Raw genomic sequence first — 18,077 nt, 5'->3', positions numbered from 1 at the left:
CTAGCCTACAGTATTCTGTACCTCCTAACCTTGCTGCTGTCTTTTATACTCAATTCCAGTTACCTATCACTACCTCTGAAATGTGCTCATTTTTTATTTTCCCCAATATTCTTTATTATTTATTTATTTATTATTATTATTATTATTATTATTATTTTTATTATTATTATTATTATTATTATTATTATTATTATATTTTATTAATATGTCACCACAAGGTATCCAGTGTAGAGCCACACAATATGGCTTGCAATGGACTTCTATGAAGGTCCACTCAATTCACCTTCTGTGTTCCAAATGCTAGCTCCCTTACCTCTCTCATATTGGGGGACTTTAATATCCATAGTGACAATACTTTTGACTCTCTTGCCTCTAAACTTCTTTCCATTTCCTCTTCCCTTGGTCTTTCTCAATGGATCTTCTTTCCCACCATCCCCTGATCTGGTCCCTTCCAACTCTGTGCTGTCTCTGATTCATTAACTTTCTTTTCCCTCTATCTCGCCATCATTTCTTACCTTTTACCATCTTCTCACGCTTTCTCACCTTCCTCTTCCCTAAAACTATCCTTACCAGATATACCCTTAATGACATTGACGCTGCCACATTCTTCTCTTCTCTAGAATCTTTCTTTTGCCTATAACCACACATTCTTGCCCCAATGAGGCTTTATTCTTCAATTGCACACATGATGGTGTCTTAACCTTTTTCTTCCATGTGCCTTTCTTGCCCTCTTGCCAACCCACTCTCCACCTGGTTTCTGCAGATGAAGTACACACCCTCCTCTACTCCTCTCTCCCTCCATCTGTCTCCTCAATCCAATCTCCTTTCACCTTCTCCTCCCTCTCTTATCGTCCTTTCTGATACCTTCTCCTTCTCAACATGCTATTTTCTCCCTTGTAATAAGGAAACACTCCCTTGAGTCCTTCTGTCTCTGATCTCCGCCCTATCATTCTTTCCCTTTACTTCCAAGCTTCTTGAGTGAGTTGTTTACTCTTATTAAGAGGGTTGTTTGCAATCCTTTCACTTCTTTCATCTCCTCTTACTTTTTTATTGTCCCTATTTAATGTAGCAGCAATCTTATCACTGCTAAGTATGAGTAACTTTTCTTCTCCTTCTCCTTTGCTGACTCTGATATTGTTGACCACCCTCTTCTATTGCAAACTTTACATTCAATTGACCTCCATGACACTATCTACTCCTGGTGTACTGTATCTCCCAATTCACCAGTTGCTCCTTTTCAGTTAATACTTATTATCCACTCTCCTCTTACCTATCGAAGTCCCCCATGGGTCTATTTTTAACCCAACATTCCCTTGGTGAGCTTGTCATCTGTCTTGGCCTCAAATATCACCTCAACACTGATGATTATACTTAACATTTATTTAGCCGCTTCTAGAAGAGAGAGTCTGATTGGTTGCCATGGGCAACATCAGCAACAAATACCCCTACCTTAGTAAATTTACCCCAATGTCTCATATGTAATGTTTCAATGTTTTATAATGCTCAGTATATTTAAAACTGAAATAATTGTTTTCACCCCATCCAAATACCCCATCTCTCCTCATCTCCTTATCTGTTGAAAGAAATACTCGACTGTCTCTCAAATCCACTGCCTGGGAATCACTCTCCATATTGAATCCCTCACCTATTCTTGCCAATTCTGCCTTTGCCACATCGGTAGGATCCAGCTCTATCTCACCTTGGAAGCAACTAAAATTCTTAACCACTCAGTCGCTGTCTCTCACCTCATTTACTGTGACCTCCTGGCCATTCCAAGTCCCAGCTTGCCACTCTTCAATCCATCTTACATGATGCTGCCTGCCTTATTTTTTTCTCTGAACATTACAGTGTCTCAGCTGACCCTATATGCCAATCGCTACACTGGCTTCCTGTCTCTTACAATACTTAATAAAGTTCTAACTCCACCCCTTTCCTTAAAAAGAATTCAGCCACCCTATGTCTGTCTTCTCCTTCCATCTACTGTAGTATGGAAGATCTCACGAGCAGGGTCCTCATTCCTATAACCATCCCCTGCATAACTGTTTCTTGAGACCATGCTCTAGGGCACTTACCTACATCTCGTTGGGTCAACTTATCAATGATGCTCACTGTCTTATCAGTAGCTTGATCTGCAATTCTTGTTTATACTCTGTACTGTTTATACCACTAGATTGTTAGCTCCTCAGAGCAGGGCCCTCTTCCCTCTTGTTGTCAAAGCCCTCTTCTCCTCACATTTTGCTTACAGCTCTCTCCTACTCAGCGACCATCTTTACCCGCATTTTCTCCTGCTGGTAAAGGCTTATCTATATCTATGGCCAATATCCCCTTGTAGTACGCTGATTACTCCCTTGCTACTTACATCTAAGCTGTATTGAGAATTGTGGTGCTGTTTGTTACCTGTACTCGATTTTTGTTATTTATTTGCTGTGATGTAAAGTTCTTTCTCCTTGTACTGTTCTATTGTATGCCCTTTGTACGGCGCTGCAAAACATTTGTGGCGCCTTATAAATTAAATGTAATAATAATAATAATAATTTGTTTTTGACTGGTCGTTGTAGAATTGTGTTTTGTGGAATTACAGTATATATTATTTGTTGTTGTCTGTGCATTGTTTATTGCTGTTGGATGTGTTCCCTGTTCATCCCCCTATGTACAGGGCTGTGGTCCATCTGTGATATCTTACAAATACAAAATAATACTCATAATTCCAGTACAGTACATCCTATATCAGAATAGTTTGAAACTAAGTAAATTTGCATATGGGAAGTGTATAATATAATATGAATTAACATGTTTCCTACATACGGGGTGGCATAGATGTTTTCAGATTTAATACTTGGAATGCTAAACTCCGTTGCTAAGCTAGCATAAGATTCAGTCTGATTTTTTTCTTCATAAGATGCGGTTTATTATTGCTAGTGGACAGCTTAAAATGGTTTTAGTAAACTTTAAGAATTTGGCATTCAATTAAAGGAAAAAAACAATAATCTGGGGCAATGTACAACGAGTCGCACAGACATTTTTTTAAACATGAATAAAAAAAAAATGTCATTTGAAATTACATGGTCTAATAATATTATTTTCCTCAAGCAATTTTGGGACTGCAAAGCTATTAAAAAAATACACATTGTTATATGGAGATAAGAAATAGTAAATATGATTCTTCATGCTCTAATTCCATTTAGGTTGGGTAATTTTAAGTCATTGGTCACAAACGTTTTTATTTTTATTTTCTGATCCCAAAAACATACAATTTACTTTTATTCCTTGAAACTTTAGTCTATGTTCAATTTATTCCTGTCGGTTTTTGATTTATTTGACATAATATTAAATCCCAAAATAGACATGTGAAAAATATGTAAATTAATTCATTGAGTAAATTCATTTTTTCCCCTAATTGCCTATTTCCAAATTACTTTTTCTCTTGTGTGTTTCCAGTAATCTCTCTTCAATTTCACCTTCACCAACCCCCCATTTTCATTTTTCTTAGAATTGTCTCTTTAATTTCCCCTCTAAATTAAAGCATTATCCCCCTCCCACTAGAAAATTTGTTTTCACCATTTTGGTTAAACCACTCATATTTATGTACAATCTGATTTTAAAACTGTTACGTTATGTTACTTTGCTTATTAAAATATAAAAAAGTACTCTATTATCTTATGTTTACATTAAGTGCTTCTCCCCTCGGGCCCTATTTGTCAAATCCACATTTTTAATGCGGATGTGATAAATAATTTCCGTCTAAATTTGCAAAGGAAAATTTTGCATTTTTCATGGAATTTAGTAAGCAGCTCCAATAGGAACCCATCCCGGTGAAAAGCTGAAACCAGAGTTATAGTCTGCTTCTGTGTTCGGGATTGGCGCTTGTAACGCTCACACACCACAGTCAGCCTCAAAGGCTTAGTATAGGGTACAAGTATTTACAGCTGCTGAATAGAGGTGTTAAGCAGATGGATGCTGTTCCACAGTGAGTATGGATTAGAAATATGAGCAGATTTGGAATGGCCCACAGTTGTACATGGGGAATTCCCGATGTGCCCCACTGCCTGGGGGCCTTACACTCTCCTCCAGGGATGGAGAAGGACCATTGGTCAACTTGGAGCTTAGTTTGTTTCTATGGAAACTACACCAAGATTTGCCCTCCTGCCATTCAAAGTTGTCTTCTGCTTGACCAAGTCCCTCTGTGGTGGCTGGCTGGCTACCCCCCTCTGGTGGGATGACCATGCTCCTTAAGCTTGGGACCCTACCATTGCATTCCTTGATGGGTCCTTCATGCCCCAGACCCACACTCAATTTGAGCATGCATACTTCTGCACCAGATCATCTGATCACAAGGTGATCTCATGAACAGGTGATTCAGAACACATATTAACATTTTTGAGAGGTAGCTTATCATATATGACATTACAGATGCAGTATACAGTATATATAGTCTATGTACATTGGTTTCCAGCACTAAACAGGTCCAATGGTACCTTTGACACCTCCACTTCAATCAATGTAAAAAAACAAAATTATAGAGAACTACTGTATGTTCTCCTTCTTCCTTTTGAGGAATGTTCCATAGGTCCAGAAAGGGTCCATGGGTTTTCATGGGTCTCTTTCCTGGACCAGTTTAGGAGATATTCCTGGATTGCACCATTTGACCTATTCTATGTAAATAAGGTATTTTCTCCCTGCTTGAAGAAAATGTGTATTTGTGTTGCAGCCCCTTGACTGTCTTTGTCTAGTATTCTGCAATTTTATTTCTACTGTATGTTCTCATTTCCCCAAAGTACATCAGACGGTTTCTTTAAACCAAGCTCGTTAAAACCTTTGCCCATTGTAGTAATAGTTTATATATTCTGGGATGTTTTCCAGCTGGTGACTGGTTCAGTACTAAGGCACTAAAAATAATGTCTGTTACTCTTCCTGATTATCTGCTGCGGTGGAATTACAATAATCTGGCAGAACATATTGTGCTAATAAGTCTTTATTCTATAATTCACTGAGATCTATTTGTATGGCACTATCCAAGAATGTAGCGCAGCCTCTAACTTTTCCGCTAAGCTAGCATGACCTGGTTAACTAAGTTAAATAGGACAGGATGGACTAAAGCATCAATGCGATAAAAACCCTATTCTCTGGCTTTCTACTCCATTTTGATATGTACTAAAGCCCCGGGGCTCTGATGCAGAGGAAGCTTATGTGCTTCTTACCGCATCGCGCTGTATGAGCTATTGGATTGGATCCCTCACCGCTTGCCTCAGAGCCGCTGCGTCCTTCTGCACATGGGCGTAGCTACCATAGGTGCAGGGGATGCGGTTGCTATGGGGCCCGAGCCGTCTCTGGGGCCCTGCCCTTCCCCTGCACCTAGCTGCTTAGCCCCGGCGCTGGCTGCTTTTACACTAGAAGTGTGCTCATGCTGTGTTGCTGCTCACCCGGCTGGCTCCGCCTCTCCTTAGTCCTAACTAACGCTGGGAGGAGGCGTGGCTGAGTCTGTAGGGACATCATTGGACCACAGGCACCACTCCTCCTCTCAGCGTCCACCACTCCTCCTCTCAGCGTCCAACTACTCCTCCTCTCAGCGTCCACCTCCTCCTCCTCTAGATGGAGCCGGCTGGGAGAGCAGCAGATGAGGCAGCAGCACACTTCAGAAAACGGCGCCCTATTGATGAGTGCCCACCCGCTGGGAGATGGTACCTCTTGCAGTCGGGTGGGGCGGGGCAGATCGGAAGGGGCCCTGGCTAACTGTGCTATGGGGCCCCAATGTGCATAGCTACGCCCCTGCTTCTGCACATGCGTAGACGGACTCCTGAGTCATACACCCAGAAGTCAAGGAAGCTCTTATCCTAAAAGCTGTCCTTTGCGATACTACAGTAATTGCATATGTTAGTACATACAGTATGTAATTAGTATCGATGCGATGTGTGGGCAGAATTTTTCCCCGCAAAGTTAGTACATCCCACCCATATTGATTAAAAGCCTGGGACTTGTAGTTCTACAATGGCTGGAATGCCACATACTGCCTTCTTCTGAAGCGAGCAAAATCAGGAATTAGTCGGTAGACTATACAACCCTGTTCTAATTGTTAGCAGTGGCTTAATCAAGACAGGTAATTCTAGCAATGCATATTTTTTATGTGTGACCGACAGAGCATACACAGTAAGGACATAACAGTAAGGATAACCAGCGGCTTAAAGGGATTAGAAATTAAACCAGAATATCAATTGCATTCCTGCAATAGCTCTCCTGCCATTCTTCCTGGTGGGTTTCTAATTGCAGCAAACTGCATAGAACTGAACAAGAGAGATTAGAATAAACATAAAATTAAGTAAACACCTTCACCAACTTCGTTAGTTGTTGCAGTAGGATAATAAGTACAATGGGGGTAATTCTGAGTTGATAGCAGCAGGAAATTTTTTAGCAGTTGGGCAAAACCATGTGCACTGCAGGGGAGGCAGATATAACATTTGCAGAGAGAGTTAGATTTAGGTGTGGTGATTTCAATCTGCAATCTAAACTGCAGTGTAAAAATAAAGCAGCCAGTATTTACCCTGCACAGAAACAAAATAACCCACTCAAATCTAACTCTCTCTGCACATGTTATATCTGCCTCCTCTGCAGTGCACATGGTTTTGCCCAACTGCTAAAAAAATGTCCTGCTGCGATCAACTTGGAATTACCCCCAATGGGTGGAGATGGAGGGGGTAATTCCAAGTTGATCGCAGCAGGATTTTTGTTAGCAGTTGGGCAAAACCATGTGCACTGCAGGAGAGGCAGATTTAACATGTGCAGAGAGAGTTAGCTTTGGGTGTGGTGTATTCAATGTGCAATCTAATTTGCAGTGTAAAAATAAAGCAGCCAGTATTTACCCTGCACAGAAATAAAATAACCCACCCAAATCTAACTCTTTCTGCACATGTTAAATCTGCCTCCCCTGCAGTGCACATGGTTTTGCCCAACTGCTAACAAAAATCTTGCTGCGATCAACTCAGAATTACCCCCCGAGTGCGTTGTGCAATGGCCCTCATTCCGAGTTGTTCGCTCGCAAGCTGCTTTTAGCAGCATTGCACACGTTAAGCCGCCGCCTACTGGGAGTGAATCTTAGCTTATCAAAATTGCGAACGAAAGATTCGCAATATTGCGAAAAGACTTCTCTGTGCAGTTTCTGAGTAGCTTGAGACTTACTCTTCCAGTGCGATCAGTTCAGTGCTTGTCGTTCCTGGTTTGACGTCACAAACACACCCAGCGTTCGCCCAGACACTCCTCCGTTTCTCCAGCCACTCCCGCGTTTTTCCCAGAAACGGTAGCGTTTTTTCACACACTCCCATAAAACGGCCAGTTTCCGCCCAGAAACACCCACTTCCTGTCAATCACACTACGATCACCAGAACGAAGAAAAAACCTCGTAATGCCGTGAGTAAAATACCAATCTTCATAGCAAATTTACTTGGCGCAGTCGCACTGCGGACATTGCGCATGCGCATTAGCGACTAATCGCTCCGTTGCGGAAAAAAAATAATGAGCGATCAACTCGGGATGACCACCAATGTTGGGTTATGTTGGAAAGTAAGATATAGGGTTGAATGTAACAGCCCCTGTTTTTATAGGCTTTAGATTTAAAGCAGAAATTAGTTTAAAAGCAAAACCAACCTGGCTTTGCTTTTATACTAATTGCCACTTTAAATGTAAAGACTATGGCCCTCATTCCGAGTTGATCGCTCGGTAATTTTCTTCGCATCGCAGTGAAATTCCGCTTAGTACGCATGCGCAATATTCGCACTGCGACTGCGCCAAGTAATTTTACAATGAAGATAGTATTTTTACTCACGGCTTTTTCTTCGCTCTGGCGAACGTAGTGTGATTGACAGGAAATGGGTGTTACTGGGCGGAAACACAGCGTTTTCGGGGCGTGTGGATAAAAACGCTACCGTTTCCGGAAAAAACGCAGGAGTGGCCGGAGAAACGGGGGAGTGTCTGGGCGAACGCTGGGTGTGTTTATGACGTCAAACCAGGAACGACAAGCACTGAACTGAACGCAGATGCCGAGTAAGTCTGAAGCTACTCTGAAACTGCTAAGTAGTTTGTAATCGCAATATTGCGAATACATCGGTCGCAATTTTAAGAAGCTAAGATACACTCCCAGTAGGCGTAGGCTTAGCGTGAGCAACTCTGCTAAATTCGCCTTGCGAGCGATCAACTCGGAATGAGGGCCAATATTGCAAGAACTGCAGTTAGTTTAGTTTCCCTGTTTATTTCTGATGTCTTTTTCTTTCTTTTTAAGTAATGGTGCATACGGGCAAAATAACAATGAAAGTTGAATCCCGTGGGTGGAATTCAGGGGCAGATTTATTGAGCCTGGTGAAGTAATAAAGTGGAAGGTGATAACCAGCCAGTCAGCTCCTAACTGACATTTTTCAAACCCAGCCTGTGACATGGTAGTTAGGAGCTGATTGGCTGGTGCGTTATAACCTTCCACTTTATCACTTCACCAGGCTTAATAAATCTGCCCCTCAGTTCTTTCAGCCCCCATCCACACCCGTTCTGTTTCTGCTGACAGGTGTGATATCATCATTTCAGCTCGCTACCCCTGGGGTAGCGAGAAACCCTAACCCTTTACACTGCTAAATCTGATTATTACTGTATGGGCACAATATGCGCCATAATGGGGATCACTTTTGAAAGGAGACTGGGCGTGATATATCATTTCAATACTGCCCCATGTGGTTAAAGACAGCTTACCGTCAGAGCAGTCACAGCCCATTCTCTCTAACACCAATTTTGGGCGATACACTATTGGGGAGATTTATCAAAGCTCGGAGAGATAAAATGGAGAGAGATAAATTATCAGCCAATCAGCTCCTGTCATTTTTCAAATACAACCTATAACGTGGCAGTTAGGAGCTGATTAGCTGGTATTTTATCTCTCTCCAAGCTTTGATAAATTTCCCAAGTCTCTGTGGCAGAGTCCATGTTTGCCATTTTCCCAGAGCTTAGAGTGGTATTTATTATCGTGGTGATGACCGTACACACCTAAAATAATTTTGCAGTAGACGTGTAACCTAGTCAGAATGAGTATATTATCTCCCCATCTGTTTTTCTCAAGTGCTGCAAATCTCTGCAGTATAGCAATATATCGGTATAACAATTCATATATAAGACCAAAACAAGTACATGAGGCTGACAGAGGAGGGGCAGCTGTGAAACAAAGGCTAAAGGGGTTTGTGAGGGCCCCTACATGACTGTGTAATTGTCTGGGTCCTATTGAAACTATAGTTAGAGCATAGAGAATAATGTTCCCTTCCTCCAAGACACATCCAATGATCCAAGACCCCTACCTGCTGCAAAGGACACACCTCCCCACTCCAATAGGTCCTCTTTAGCTAGTTCATGCTCTTCTCCAGCGGGTCCTTCTGTGCTCAAATGCGGCCCACTGTGCACAACTGAGATCAGAAAATCTTGCTGCTGTAGAAAGGAGAAGGAACAGAACCTGCCTGGACTTGGCATGGGGCACCGCACTGGCAGCCGGATCTCACACTCCTCCACCACAGACACAGAAGTTGAGCAGACCCAAAACCACTTGCTCCTCTTCAGGGTGTAAATGGCCCCATGCTGCGTCTCCAGTGCTACAGGTAGTGCACGGTCCAAGTCTGCCAGCATTACTCCCCCTACTGGGTGCCGCACCTGGCGACTTGAAGTAAACGCATCTGTCGACTCCATGACTTGCGCCACAGTCCTGGTAACAGTATATCCCAGTGTAAACAGGACTTCTTGCTACAAGTATAGTCCCAGTTTCCCAACCGTGGGTCGCAGTGTCCCGCTGGCAGCGGAGAGTTGTGAGATCCAGTGATCTCCGCTGCTCTGCTCCGCAAAGCAGCCGATGATCACTGAATTACATGGCGCGCACATGCGCATGGCATCTAAACAGTGTGGGGAGTGAGACTGGGGGTTGCCCAGCTGCTCAGGGAGCAATGGGCATGCCCCCAAAATGATGAAAACGGCGAGGTTCACCCCTTTCTGGCAAGGCCCTGCCCTTCTTTTGAAGCCTCAACCCCCTTTCTGTCTGCGCCTTCGTTGCGGCAGGTCCTGAATGCATTAGTTCAAAAGTTGGGAGGTATGAAGTACAGTGAGATAAAGTACCAACCAATCAGCTCCGAACTGCTATGTTACAGGCTGTATGTAAAAATGACAGAAGCTGGTTGGTTGATACTTTAGCTCTCTCCACTTTATCACTCTCCATGGCTTAGTACATCTGAACCATATTATAGCTATTCAGTGGAGCATTTTGCCCTAACTGGATAGTGGATAGTCTTAGTGTCGGGCTGGGACATGAAGGGCCCACCGGGGGGGGGGGGGGGTAGTGGCAGTGTGGCCCGCCGGGAGTCTCCCCTGTACCCTTTGTGTCAGTCCAGCCCTGGTCTTAGACATGTTACAGGAGACCACCCTCTCTTTTTCTTTTTGGCAGTATCACGCCCATCTCGTTTGTGTTTTCAACACCAAATTATTTTGTATTCCCAATGGTGGCTCTACCATTGGGTGGAGGGATTCCATCTCTACAGTGTGATTCATCTGAGGTGGACCCCTCAGAAATCTGAAAATGAGACTCACTCTGTGGTATAGGGAAGGTACATCTATAATACACCAGGACACTGCTAGTAGGCAATTAGTGTTGACCGTGTTTTTCAAACGAGCCCATCCATTGTCTTCTATCATTACGGGATTGACGGTGCATTGTCAAATCTATTCAAGATCAGATTATATACAGTTCTCTTCCAAAGTCCATGAGCTTAGGCTGACCACTGAAATGTTGACATTTGTGCGCGCGAAGCTTTCCCGACACCCAATGGCATGGCATTACGTTTCTATGGTAACTGCTGCACTTAACATGTATTTTGTCCTTTATAAATCCTGTAAATTATCCACAATACAATAGGACTTCAAAATATCTTGCCACTATAAACATAAAGGCTACTCCAGATATTGTACTTGGCATAATGTGCTCCCTACGGTAAATTATATGGATATAGGATGTAACAGAGGAGTTCTGTGACCATATAAAAGCATGAGGCTGTAGACTAAGTGCATGTAATACCGATGACTAACTCCACAGTAACATCTAACATCTGTAATTATTGACATCAGTACCGATAGTGCGCACGTTTTCTTAATGTATGCCAAAGTGGTAACATTAGAACTCACTGAATATAAGCAATGACATCAGAACTCAATTTTCTATAGACATTACAGCAATTCTAGGAGTTCATATGTAGATTAATATAATGACAGTTGTATAATGGCCAATGCTGCATTTACTGCAAATTGACCCTTTTCTGCCTTGACGTTGCGTTGTGACCTCTTTTTCTTCTCTTTGGTGCTGAAGGCCGTTCATGTGTGGTATGGAAGAAGTACTGTACAGTGAGTACTGCAATGGGAATGGGCAGAGATTAAACACTCGATGCCGCCTCTACTTTGTGTAACTTGGACGCTTCTTAGAAAACTGGAAATAGAAGCAAAGGAAAGAGATGATCCTTTCACTAACCCAGTTTCCCTCTTAATTATACTGCGTTTTATGTAGAATCTGATGTCTGATTAACTGCAGGCCTTGGGGTAGTGCTGTGTACTCATGAAACGGTAAACATTATTCACTGTTCAGACAGAATTAATACTGGGGAGGGAAACACGTTCTCGTGGAGCAAATGGTTCTCTGTGTCTTAAGCTTCTGGAGGCACAAATTTCTGGCGAGAAACAAATAAACCGTGTGTGTTCCCCAGCCAGGGAGCAGAGATTAATCAGCTAATGAGCTTGTCTGCAGCAACAACCCGTTAGTGATAGTGAGCAGAGATGAGCGAAATTGTCAAGACTGTTCAGCAAAAAAAATATTCATCTCATTCTGTAGTTGACGGCGGAATTTCACACGTTGCATCGGCGGGATTTGGTGTTTGGTGTTCCCAGGTATTTCCCGGCAACAGAACAATGTGATGCAGGGTCAATTAGCCATGGTCGTCCATGCTCCGTTCTTAGACATTAAAACCTATCGTCCTAGGTCTGCTCTCTCACTCATACACACGCACACACAAACACACACGCACACACGCTCACACACACACCTTCTAATGAAATAAATGACACGGACAACCAGATTGGCAGATTCAAATGACTGTAGGTCAGCTTTTATTTTGATAAGTAGCAGGTAGTATGGTGGGAAAAGGGGAACAGCCTATTTAAATGTGTGTATATGTAGCAAAATCAAAATATAAAATAAACAAAACAAAATAAAATAATAAAACAAATAACAAAATAATAAGACCCAAATAATAACCACATGCTAAAATTAATGAATTCTAAACTACAAATAAGAAGGATGGGCCTAAGCTTCAGTCAAACTCCCTCAACAACTCAAAAGGGTTGACAACTGCCACCCCCATTCGAGAACTAAATGGGAAGGATGGTGGCCAACCGCTCACCCCACCCTCCTCCAACTTGAGGTGCCTGTCAACGCATCACCCTGTAGGAACCCCAAAGCCAGCACAGGGTAATTGCCATCCACACACCCACTGGCAGTCCCTAACGCCTCAGGGCTCCACAGAGAACATGAAACTAATTAGTCCCCCCCCCCCCGACAAAGCCAACACTGACACATTGGGATGGGAGGATGGGAAATGTCTTCAAACAAAGAGACCGCCCTAAGATGCAACAAAGCATATACTGTAAGGAACGAAGGACCACCCACATACCAACTAACTCTCACTCCATAGGCTCATATTGGTTTCCTAGCAACCCTTCTTAACCCATTGTATGCTATCATCTAGCAACCCCAAGTCCTAGAGTTTGATGACACTCCATGTTCTTACATTAAGCAAAGTGCAGCTGTGCAAATCCTGAATAGTGTAGAATGGTGTAAAGGTAAGTTCAGAACAAGCACCAGAACAAATGGCCTCTTCTTCAGCGAAAATTATTATGAGCGAAATTAATCCCCTATCTAAATCGCATTGTGCATGTGTCGAGATTGTATAGCAGGGAGATGCAGTGGCTGTGATTTGCATGCTGGGCAGTCTGTTTGAATGTATGAATATTGGGGGTAATTCTGAGTTGATCGCAGCAGCAAGTTTGTTAGCAATTGGGCAAAACCATGTGCACTGCAGGGGAGGCAGATATAACATGTGCAGAGAGAGTTAGATTTGGGTGGGTTATTTTGTTTCTGTGCAGGGTATATACTGGCTGCTTTATTTTTACACTGCAATTTAGATTGCAGATTGAGCACACCACACCCAAAATCTTACTCTCTCTGCACATGTTATATCTGCCTCACCTGCAGTGCACATGGTTTTGCCCAACTGCTAAAAAAATTCCTGCTGCGATCAACTTGGAATTACCCCCATTGGTGGATGTGGAGAAGCTATGGGCTATGTAAAGTCTATACTTAGCATAAAAGAGAGTACTTTTCTCTTCTCTTACTGTACTTAACATAAAAGATAAAAGGGGTCATTGCAGAGGTGACAGGTCCTCTCTAAGGTTATTTCCACAAAGACATATGAAAACCGAGTTTTGCATGCAAAATTTTGTAAATGATTTAAGATCCACTTGAAGTAGCTAAGTTTTTGAAGATCATCAAATTTTATTGTTCTAATATAGTAACAGGTTGTAATGGAGATGAGCGGGTTCGGTTCCCTGAGAACCGGACCCTACTGGACTTCACTGCCCGAGCCTGGATCCGAGTAAGTCTCGGGTTTTCCCGCCTGACTCGGAAACAAGAACGAGGCAAAACGTCATCATCCCGCTGTTGGATTCTCACGGGGTTTGGATTCCATAAAAGGAACCGCGCGTCGCCGCCATTTTGACTCCGGCATTGGAGAGTGTAGAGAGAGGACGTGTCTCTGTCCTCAGTGTCCTGCATAAGTTCAGTGTTGTGCTGCGTCATTCCAGTCACAGTGGTGGTGTCCTCTGCTGCCATATGTCCAGTGCTGCTGTATAAGTCCAGTCCATTGCAATGGTGCTGTGTTATCCTGTATCAGTCCAGTGGTGGTGTCCCTGTGCTGCCGTATATTTCCAGTGGTGGTGTCCCTGTGCTGCCGTATATTTCCAGTGGTACTGCAGTATATGTCCAGTGATACTGCCGTATATGTCCAGTGATACTGCCGTATAAATCCAGTGATCCTGCCATATAATTCCAGTGATCCTGCCGTATAATTCCAGTGGTACTGGCATATAATTCCAGTGATCCTGTTGTATAATTCCAGTGATCCTGCCGTATTATTCCAGTGATTCTGTTGTATAATTCCAGTGATCCTGCCGTATATGTCCAGTGGTACTGCCATATAATTCCAGTGATACTGCCGTATATATATATATACCGTGTTGCAAAGCGGATTACTGAGGCCATAACAACTATGCTGGTGCTAGACGTGCATCCGGTATCCGCCATTAGTGCAGTGGGACTGCAGTGCCAACCCTAGGTGGGCCAATTGTTTGTGTCGCTTGGCTTAGTCATACAGCTACCTCATTGCACCTCTTTTTCATCTTTGCATGATGTGCTGTTTGGGGCCTTTTTTTTTATATCTGCCACCCTGTCTGCCACTGCAGTGCCACTCCTAGATGGGCCAGGTGTTTGTACCGCACACTTGTGTTGCTTAGCTTAGTCATACAGCCACCTCGGTGCAACCTTTTGGCCTAAAAACAATATTGTAAGGTGTGAGGTGTTCAGAATAGACTGGAAATGAGTGGAAATTAATGTTATTGAGGTTAATAATACAGTAGGATCAAAATTACCCCCAAATTCTGTGATTTTAGCCGTTTTTATGGTTTTTTTAAAAATCATCCAGATCCAAAAACAAAACACAAAACACGAAAGGGTGGTTTTGGCAAAACCAATCCAGATCCAAAACACGAGCATGGAACCAGAATCAAAACACAAAACACGAAAAGTGCCCGTCGCACATCTCTAGTGTTATACGGGATCTTAGGTACATTGCATGGGGAAATAAAGACTAGCGTTAGCTATTTTGAAGTACTACGATACCAAGTTAGTATACAGATGTATCCACCGTTATCTTGAGTAGTTTTCTGTGCCTAGTCACAACATGATTTATTAGCATAAACCCTTCAGCTATTGTTCTCAACTGCAATACAATACAGAGAACAATACAGCAGGGGATTAAGTCATTACAGCAGGGGATTAAGTCTGACTGGCCAGTCACAGTTAATTCTGTTAACTGTCAAGATAAATGTGGATACATGTGTAATTTAGCATTACAAAGGAGGTAATGTATAGAGCCATACCTCCCAACTGTCCCGATTTACGCGGGACAGTCCCGTTTTTTTTTAAATGTCCCGCTGTCCCACCCGCTGGCCGCAGTGTCCTGCGGCGGTGGGGGGGGGGGGGGCAGTGGGAGGCCCCTTTTTCAAGGTCACACCCCCTTTTCGGGAGCACATGCAGCAGTCCCGCTTCACAGAAGATCAAAGTTGGGAGGTACGTAGAACTGAGGACCTGCAAGTGACCTCCCCCAGTATTACAACTTTAGCACACTTTTAAATGGTCCACTGCCTTCACCGGGGGTCTGATTAGAGTTACCATCATCGTAAAGTGAAATTTGAGGGGCATCCATGTGACCTGAAGATTGCTCAATTCATAAAATTCACGCCATACTTCCTCGTACTGTAGGTCCCAACTGAGATGAATTAGCACTGTGAAATTAAGATTTCTAATTGAAAAAATAAGGGTCTATCCTAGAAAAATTTCAAACTAGTTCCTTGTTATATTTCCAGGTGCAATGTATATATTGAAATTAGGTTTTACACTATCACTATACTTAGGTAGATATTTATTTGTCTATGTCCCCATGTAACTTTGAATAAAATGTTATTGCAGTTTTTGTGCTTCTTTCTAGTTTTTTATTTACAGTATGTTTTGCCCTTCCATCTGCTGAGCAGGAAGGGCACCTGAGGTGAGGCTCTGTGGGGGTACAATGTGTGCTGCCGGGCATATACACCCCAATAAATTACATTTCCCTGAAGATAGAAAATCCTTTTAAATATGATGATACTTAATATTAATACATTTTAGAGATTTGAAGATCTTTGCAGTGATTATGTAATTCCAGAAAGATACAGTAAAATGCAGTTCATAAATATAGCTTTATCATGCATCACAGTATTTTTGCTGTATATTTTCAGTGACGCATGTGAACACACAGTATGACACTCTTATATTCTACCCACTCACTCACTCACAGTTCTTATATATTTATGATGAGTAGGGGCTGATGGGCTCTATGGTAAAATACAATATTAATACCATAGTATAACAGTGCCTCCAGTGGGCAAATTATGCATAGCAACAGAATATTTGAATGTCTTTATCATAGATTAATGTTTAAATAAAACATCTCAGGAAATGAATATCTTTGTGTTTGCAGAACAATTGATTCCATTCCAATTTATATAGCTTTATTTTACAGTAAATAAATAATATAACACAGACACATCAGTCCATGTCTCAGTAGAGTTTACAATTAAAATCCCCTATTACATGTGACCACAGAAAAAGATCTGTTGCCCTTACTGTAATTGCCATTTGCAAAAGGCAAAGTGTCCATGCAGCAGCGCAGTACCAGTTTGGATCCAATGCAATTCTTGGGATGTACTCACAGCGATTCAATTGCTTATTGCGTACGATCTCCAGATCTAAAATGGGGGAATAGGGGGCGAAACAGATTTTTTTTTTTTTTTTTGCTGACCACGCCTAGACAGCCCGGAATTAGCCATGTAAAATTATTAAACCCGACCAAAGTTGATAAAGCTAAATATTTATCTTACTTAAAACCCTTTAAGAGGTCAAAGAACACAGTACGCTATTGGCGTACGGAATACCGTAAGGGTACGCACGTTGCGTAACAATCGCTTAGCCGTAGTCGAGACGCTCAAGCGTCACGTTCGCTCACGGCCAAGAGATCACAGGCAGGCACGCTATTGGCTGCTGACTAACGTAATGATACGCTATTAGCGTAGCGGACGCTCAGGACCACGAGGAGATCACAAGCGGCGCTGACGCTTACAGTGTAAAACCTTTATAACTATACCATAAAACAATGTATTATGCAGTAAACCTTGGTGTAGTGATAGGGTGTAAATGTAACACAGTGTAACCTTATTAACTTGAAAGCTGTACGAGCGTCTCCGACGCTCAGAGAATACTCAGAAATATAAGAAATACACAGATACCGATCTTAGGTTCTAACACCTTATATAAACGTTCTATTTGCAAAAGAATAATACAATACAAGTCATACACTACCAATATAACATAGACTAACTAACCAGGTAACTACACATGAAATACAATAACAGTACAATAACAATTTAAGAGGAAAAGAGAGAGAAAGAGGAGAAGAGAGAGAGAGAGAGAGAGATATGGCTCACAATAACAATAAAGACAATATGATTGCGGAGAAAACTTACGCTCAAGGGAAACAATCGCATGCGCCTCTGGATATCCAGCTCCCGATTATCAGCAATGAGAACCGTTGAAGAGAACAGAGAGCTGGATCAGATCGGCTTGTCCTTTTATACACTACACACAATACAGTACAATGGTCCCTACAATCTCATTGTTTATTGGACACAGGAATTCGTCTTCGCATTATAACAAAAGGTCATAGGTTGATTCATACAGGTGGGCTGTGACTATTTCCAACTGCTCAGGTGGGTGGGAAACTAGGTTTCCCGCCGCATGGATAATAAAGTGCAAATAATAGTAAAAGTCCATAAACTTCTTATGTCCATAACTATTCGCACGAGCGATTAATCCGCTTCAAACCAACACCGGAATATTGCTAATTAAATACTCTTCCGATGGATACTAAACACCACTGTATAACCTCTGTCCAACCCTTCGTATCAAACAAAGAGGGATCTCTTTGTTCATGAACATGCTACATTAACTAAACTTTCAGATTCTATCAAAGGGACCATAATCTACAAAATACATTATATGGTTAAAATATGTAACGATCGAGTTGCCCGCTAAACGCACACAAACCCTACCGTAAATGCGCATACCGTGCGCCTGCGGGTGCACGCACCAGCGGGTATGCGTACGC

The 18,077-nt window shown here is 42.4% G+C and overlaps 1 protein-coding gene across 1 annotated transcript in view; it reads left to right on the top strand.

The window, feature by feature from the left end:
• The window catches only part of LRFN2 (leucine rich repeat and fibronectin type III domain containing 2), a 746,523-nt gene that overhangs the window by 98,223 nt on the left and 630,223 nt on the right, over positions 1–18,077 (top strand). The gene's annotated exons all lie outside the window — the stretch shown is intronic.

Source organism: Pseudophryne corroboree, chromosome 4, assembly GCF_028390025.1.
Source record: "Pseudophryne corroboree isolate aPseCor3 chromosome 4, aPseCor3.hap2, whole genome shotgun sequence".
Taxonomy (NCBI): domain Eukaryota; kingdom Metazoa; phylum Chordata; class Amphibia; order Anura; family Myobatrachidae; genus Pseudophryne; species Pseudophryne corroboree.
The sequence above is the reverse complement of the archived record's forward strand: the minus strand, read 5'-3'. Positions and strand labels throughout refer to the sequence as shown.